Source organism: Branchiostoma floridae, chromosome 14, assembly GCF_000003815.2.
Source record: "Branchiostoma floridae strain S238N-H82 chromosome 14, Bfl_VNyyK, whole genome shotgun sequence".
Classification (NCBI taxonomy): Eukaryota; Metazoa; Chordata; class Leptocardii; order Amphioxiformes; family Branchiostomatidae; genus Branchiostoma; species Branchiostoma floridae.
Window position 1 is genome coordinate 11,640,893 of NC_049992.1, and position 8,019 is coordinate 11,648,911.

An 8,019-nucleotide genomic window follows, 5' to 3' on the forward strand; every position below is an offset into this window, starting at 1 on the left:
GGCCGTACCTTGGCCGTACCTTGGCCGTACCTTGGCCGTACATTGGCCATACCTTGGTCATACCTTGGCCGTACCTTGGCCGTACCTTGGCCGTACCTTGGCCGTACCTTGGCCGTACCTTGGTCATACCTTGGCCATACCTTGGCCATACCTTGGTCATACCTTGGTCATACCTTGGTCATACCTTGGTCATACCTTGGCCATACCTTGGTCATACCTTGGTCATACCTTGGCCATACCTTGGCCATACCTTGGCCATACCTTGAGAGAGAGAGAGAGAGAGAGAGAACTGGTTTATTTCTTTAAACACACAATGACATGTACAAGATTATAGTCCGAGGACTAAATTGCCTCGTACATCCTACAGGAGAGGCTGGCACTTAGGACTAAAAACAATGGAATGTCTTGCCTAAGTGGATTAATCTAAATATACTTATCACAATTTCTACTACACATTTACAATTTAAAAGTGTGGATCTGCACACCATCAGGTAGATATCTATCTATGTCAATTATAAAATCGATCTCATTCTGAATGATTAAAATGTGACACTTCAAAGTCTAATGTGAGTTTAACAGATCGATACAATAAGGCAGCGTGGTATTCCTGAAACGCGATGTTCGGCACTTAAACTGGCTGAAGTTGTCGGAATTTCTTAGGTCCCTACCATGTGCCTCAGAGCGGCGTGGTGGTAGCCAGCAGTTGAAGACCTCAGAATGAACAATAGATCTGGCATACTTCAGACAGAGAGCTTTACGCCTTACATGCAGAGGTTCTAGTTTACAAATCAGTAGTGCTGAACTGTAAGAACTGAAAGAGCGACCAAGAATGATCTTACAGGCCCTGGCTTGGACACGCTCAATCATACATGACAGTTCTACTGTAAGCCCAGGGTGCCAGACCTGGCAGGCGTATTCCAGGGTGGGGCGGACAAACCCTATGTACACAAGTACTAAGTCGCTAGTGCTCAGACCGTGTTTCTTCAAACACCTAATCATGTATAGACGGCGGTTAGCTTTGCCCACAATCATTATCACATGTGCAGTCCACTTCAAGTTTGCTTGTAATATTACACCAAGGACCTTGGCCTTGTGCACAACTTCAAGTTCAGATGCACCAACAAACAGTCTGGGAATTTCGGGTGTTTTTCGCAAGAAGTATATGAACATCACCATGCATTTAGTTGGGTTGAGCTGCATATAGTTTTCGTCAGTCCAGCTGACTAGGTTGTCTAGGTCGGTTTGTACATTCGACGGGTGTGACGCTAGTCTGGCCTCTGCAAGAGACATATCGTCAACATATTTCCAGGCCTCTGCTGAAGTGTCATCTTGGGGGGCTGCATCGTTTATGAGGGCAAGGAAGACCAGGGGACCAAGCTTTGTGCCCTGGGGTACTCCACAGGTGAGCGTTTCCCACTCTGAATGTGTTCCTTTGTATGTGACACGTTGCTGCCGGTGCGAGAGGAAGTTGCAGACCCAAGGGAGGATGGACCGGCGGACACCAAGATCAAGGAGTTTGTTCATTGCCGTCAGGTGATGTACTCGATCAAAAGCACGCGTGAAGTCCGTAAGTACCAAGGTACTAACATGTCCGGGTTTGTCAGTAGCACAGGCAAGGCTGTGAACGAGGCTAGTAAGGCAATGTGTCGTGGACCTTCCCCGAAGTGAGCCGAACTGCCGGTTGTCAATGTTAGGTAGAATGTCCTGTAAACACCATCTGGTCACAAACCCTTCACATATCTTAGCAAAGATGGAAGTTAACGAGATCGGCCGTAATTTGTCAAGGCGTGGTGGGTTCTCTTTCGGAACAGGAACAACGTTGGCTTTCTTCCATATGGAGGGCACCGATCCTTCAGCAAGAGAGGTGTTGAAGATGTCAGTCATAGGCGAGCTCAACTCAAACGCAAATTCCCGCACTAGTCTGGGAGAGATGTTATCAACGCCGGCAGCCTTTCCTACCTTCACTTTCCGGAGTTGGTGGTACATATCCCACACTGTGACCACCGGGGGAGGGCTACACGCAGGCAGGAAGGACGGCAGTTCGTCCAGCGACAGCGGTGGGAATTGCTGGGAGGCTGCTGCCAAGTACGTGTTTATGGCATTAGCCGCTTCTTTGGGATTAGTGTTGTCAACGCCCAGGATTTGGTTGCCTTGGTCACGACGTATGCCGGTCATGTCTTTAATGTTGCGGTACCATTCCTTGGGATCTGCAGTCTTGAGGTGTTCAACCTTGTCCCGGTAGTGGTTTCGTTTAGCAGTGGAGATTTCCCGTATAACCCTGTTCCGATACCGTTTCCAGGCACTTGTGTCACCCTTGTGGAAAGCCTACCTTGGTCATACCTCGGCCATACCTTGGTCATACCTTGGCCATACCTTGGCCATACCTTGGCCATACCTTGGTCATACCTTGGCCATACCTTGGTCATTACTTGGTCATACCTTGGTCATACCTTGGTCATACATTGGTCATATCTTGGCCATACCGGTCGCGGAAGAACTGGGGTGTGCACCGTTACCTATAGTCATAGCCATACCTTTAATAGCCATACCTTGGTCATACCTTGGTCATACCTTGGTCATACCTTGGTCATACCTTGGCCATACCTTGGTCATACCTTGGCCATACCTTGGTCATACCTTGGTCATACCTTGGTCATACCTTGGTCATACCTTGCCCGGAAAGGACCTTGGTCATACCTTGGCCATACTTTGGCCATACCTTGGCCATACCTTGAACTCACTGGCGTCATACCTTGGTCATACCTTGGTAATACCTTGGCCATACCTTTGTCATACCTTGGTCATACCTTGGTCATACCTTGGCCAAATCTTGGCCATACCGGTCGCGGAAGAACTGGAGTGTGCACCGTTACCCATAGTCATAGCCATACCTTTAATAGCCATACCTTGGTCATACCTTGGCCATACCTTGGCCATACCTTGGTCATACCTTGGCCATACCTTGGCCATACCTTGGCCATACCTTGGCCATACCTTGGCCATACCTTGGTCATACCTTGGTCATACCTTGGTCATACCTTGGTCATACCTTGGTCACACCTTGGTCACACCTTGGTCATACATTGGTCATACCTTGGTCATACCTTGGTCATACCTTGGCCATACCTTGGCCATACCTTTGTCATACCTTTGTCATACCTTGGTCATACCTCGGTCATACCTTGGCCATTCCTTGATCATACCTTGATCATACCTTGGCCATACCTTGGTCATACCTTGGTCATACCTTGGCCATACCTTGGCCATACCTTGGTCATACCTTGGTCATACCTTGGCCATACCTTGGTCATACCTTGGTCACACCTTGGTCACACCTTGGTCATACCTTGGTCATACCTTGGTCATACCTTGGCCATACCTTGGCCATACCTTGGTCATACCTTGGTCATACCTTGGCCATACCTCGGTCATACCTTGGCCATTCCTTGATCATACCTTGGCCATTCCTTGATCATACTTTGGTCATACCTTGGTCATACCTTAGTCATACCTTGGTTATGTTTTCCAGAGGACCGAACCTCTCAGTAACCCGAACACAATCCTGGCCATCAACACAACCAGAGAAACAGAAACAACCGCACATCGGGCCTGCACACCGCAAAAACCGACCAAAGCCCTGCGCGCAAAAGAAGCCGCCACTCCCAGAACGCCCTAACTGGTACGGTCAGCATTGTAGAGATGGTGGAAATATAGGCATTTCAGTTCGGAATGTATTCTCTTCACGGGCCTTCGTGCTGCACACAGAAAGATACCATATATTATGATACCATTTCATTCGGATGTTAGGAAATATTCAGCACATATTTTGTTTACCTGATTACCGAACATTTACCGTGGTTCACTTTGAAGTATGTAAAAAGCAACAGGCTGTGAAACAGCAGTACAGACGATGCTGTAATGTTCTCAATCTGACCACTATTCTGCAATGTGACTCCTGCCAACAGCTATTGTCACTCAAAGCCTGATTTCAAATTCAAAATTGACTAGAGTTCCACAAACACATCTCTTCGCCAAATAATCATGCCTTTGTTCAAGACTATTAGGTCTCATTCATGTAGTACTATTTTTAAAAGAGCACCTACCCCAAAGCAAACGACTGCATGAACGTGTGTTTGTAGCAGTTGAAAATTCTATTTATCTATCCCATCTAACCACGGGTATTGTTGTTTACAAACACCCATACATTCTACTGCAGTACCGAAGGAAAATGGCCATTCCACTTGGAACATTTGACGACGTTCAATGTCTCAAAAGATTAGAATGAGGAAAAACATGTTTCCATTGCTACAGTCTCGTTAGCACATCATTAGCGTATGACCCACACCCTCCTATTACCGTCACCAGTGATGGTTTCTCTTTCACGGAGAAACCATCACGGCCCCGCACTGAACCGAACCAGGACCAGGTCCGGAGGTGGCTCAGGACGGTTTGTGGAAATACCATCATACGCCCTTTATTTCCTCTTTAGACCGGTGGCGGTTAAGCGTCATATGACGGTTAACCGACACAGGATGGTTTAAGCAAAATATAAAGTGCACCTAAGTTTTATCTAAATGAATGTATGGCATGTTACTCCTCCCATCTGCTATAAAACTTGGCCAAGCTCTTAGAACTAGCATTCACTCTGGTACTGAGACATTTCTCTATGCGCAAACATTAAATAATCTCTAGACACTCAGAGCCTTTTTGGAGTACAATGAATAGACCGCTGTTATAAGGGTCCTGCAAGCTTCCCGAGTTGATGTCTGATGTCCTCGACTGACTGACTGACTGTTAGATCTGGGTATTTGGACTCTCAAAGAAGTACTGGTGTACCAATATCATAGCATGGACAATAGTGATCTAATGAGCTTATTTGGTTTGAATATATAGCCCTGAGCCCTAGAGACACTTGTTCGTGCTTCTCTCCCCTGCAAACAATTATCAGGTCAATGACATGTGTATCATCAGGATAATCAATTAGTTCTGCTGCACCTTTGATTTGTCTTTAAGTTGAGAGGTCATCTTTGTGCTAAAGGCCGGAGACTGATGGCAGGGGGTTAATTTGGTGTGACTGGCCCATGTCAGGGGAAGTAGATCAGGATAATTTGCTACAGTCTGAGGGGCTTGAATGATAAATGATGATTAATGGTCCACACACATTGGTAGGGTAGCATTGGTGCCCAATTGCCTTGGGATCTTGACTAACAATTTCTCGAGTTATATGCTGTTCACCAGCATATAGACCCATACAACCAATAACGTTACTCTTCTGGCGAAAAGAATCATGCCCACAAATCTTATTAAAACACAGACCAGCGGGATAAAGGGCTGGGCAGGTCTGGTCTCTTAGACTTCGGGGAAACTTCGAATTCGGTTCCACATGACTGATTCTCTCCCTTTTGCTGCTTGAGTCAGGGTTAATTTGGTGTAACCAGGTCACCACCTTCCCTCACTGGTGAACTGTACACGTCCAGACATATAGAGTATCATGTAACATTACCTTTCTCCTTCACCCTGTGTGCTTCTCCAGGATAAGCTACCCTAAGTAATTATTTTAAATAGATAGTGATTTACATAATTTGCATCTCATTATGTTGATGATCACCCAAAGTACCTACCTACCCAAAAATAAAGAATATCGATCAATCCCCTCAGGGGTTATCCATCTAAAAAGTTACGAACTATAAGACCCACTGCAGTTCTAAACAAGCTGCTAGGACGCCCAAAATTACACCATTCACTCCTAGTCCCAACAGCTATCCACCATTAAAAAATCATGAACCTGGCACTTCTGGAAAATTTAGGCGCAAACTTTGATGCTCACTTGCAGTACCAAAACAAGTTGCCAGGAGGCCCATTATCGAACTTGACCTTCCTTTTTGTGTCCCCTACCTATCAACCAAATATCATTAGCATCCATCAAGAACGTCTTGAGTTATCTTGCATACAGACAAACGCACTTACATACAAAGCCAGCTACAGCACCATAGGTAAAAGGTAGCTAAACCATTCTCGCACATGACAATCCTTTCTACAACCGCTACACACCTGCCAAATATCATGAAAATCGCCCAGCTGCATTTTGACTTATGCTTCCCGAAAAAACACCCAAAAAAATAATAAGCTCGCTACCGTACCGTAGAAAAACGCCAGGTAACCCATTTTAGAACTAGGCATGCCTATCGACAACCGCTACACACCTGCAAAAAATCAAAAAGTTCCGTCTACAATTTCTCGACTTATATCCTGTTGACCTACATACAGACCCAAGTCGGCAAAATCATTATCTTCTTGGCGAAGATAAAAATACCTTGCCAAATGTCTTGAGAAGGCCTTGTCGTCGGACTACCGCTTTGAACACACCGGGTCTTCTCAAAATGCGGCGGAGATTCTTGGACGTCTTCCCGTGCCTTGTCATGAAGCACTGGTTAAGGCGACGCTCGACACCGATGGCAGGCCCTTGCCTCCTTTGTCGCGTCCAGACGTTTCAGACGATTCCAGGCGAGGCCACGCGTGGGTACGCATCGGCTTCCTCGCACTGCTGCAACATACAAAAGGCTCATCAATTGTCAAACAGCAGGTAGGAATGTGGCATACGATTTAAACTAGAGAAATAAATCAAGGGAACTTCAAGACGATTTGGCACACAGAGCCAACCCGCGCTCTCATCGGTTAGAACGTCGCGGGTGATAGTCGCTTGCTAACCACGGAAAGTCGTGAGCCAGCGGTTACTACGGAGGATAGTAACGAGCCCTGAGATTCTATTGACATATCCTCGAACATAAGAACTGGATGATTCGATTAAACAGCAATTAATTGATAAATTATACCCACCCATGCACGGCTATAAGCAGAGCTGGCCGATTAGAACGCCTTGGGTCTCCTAGTGTAAATGAGCCGGAAGATTATCCTGACACACATCTCGGACTTTGACGTGAAGAACCTTACGGTGAGTTACGGTCCCCAGCCCCTCGCTTCCCTTGCCGAGGACAGGCGTCCTGGCGCTTACGGTGCGAGTTGGTGAGAAGAAACCTTCGGTCCTGCTTGGTTGAACAATGGACCGTCAATGACAAGACAACAGATTCGGCAGACTGACAAAGGTGCAGATGCAGGTGCAAACGCAGGTGCAAAAATTGCCACTGATCTGCTATAGGCCAAGCAATCAATCACCCACAGTAATCATTGGCTGATGCATGGCGACTGCTCAGCGATTGGTCCTTGAAGAGAATCCTGACCTATTATTGGTCAGAAAAATGCACTTAACGTCTTTTGCCACGTCTGCTGATGAGAATAATTAGATTAGTCTATCAGCAGACGCTCTTTTGTGACAACTTGAACTTGACAAATTAGGCGCTAAATGCTGGGCTTCTGGAGTCCGCAAGACGCTAGAGGAATGCGGTTTTGGCTATGTCTGGCATTCTCCCATGTCATCCGTCCTAAATCCATCACAAATTATTCCATCCATCGACCAACGTTTAAAAGATATGTACCTTCAATCTTTTGTGACAGCAATGCGCAACAACAACAAATTACGAACATACAGATTACCTAAGACTACTTACAACGTAACTTGAATAAGATAGAGGATGAGTGTCACTTTATTGTTGACTGTACTTTGTACAACAACGAACGAAACGCCCTTTTTGAAAATATACAACATATGTTTCCTAGTTTCCGATATTTGAATACCACGGAAAAATTCATATTTCTCATGCAATCAGATAAACCATACATTATTGATTCAATCTGTCCTTATGTTTATAATTCTTACAACTGTTTTAAGAAGCGAGAAGAAGTTGAACTTGTACATCAACTAGAATGTATTAGCATATGTAGAGATGATAAGATACCTTTTTTGTCAAAATTGTACCAAGGTCACTAGCGCTATGACCTGTACTTAGCTTGCTTGAGCACAAATGTACAATAAAGGTCATTCATTCATTCATTCATTAATCGTTGCATAGAAGCTACGCGACCCTCAACGCCCTACCTGTGATAGCGATTTATAATGATACT

General features: G+C 45.6%; 1 long non-coding RNA gene across 1 annotated transcript; it reads right to left on the reverse strand.

The window, feature by feature from the left end:
- Nucleotides 1–3,677: 3,677 nt before the first annotated feature.
- LOC118430667 lies at nt 3,678–7,096 on the reverse strand. Its single transcript, XR_004832884.1, has 3 exons — nt 6,838–7,096; nt 6,314–6,544; nt 3,678–3,755 (listed from the first exon to the last, which is right to left on the reverse strand). It is a non-coding gene; the product is annotated as an uncharacterized LOC118430667 (long non-coding RNA).
- Between the last annotated feature and the right edge of the window lie 923 nt (nt 7,097–8,019).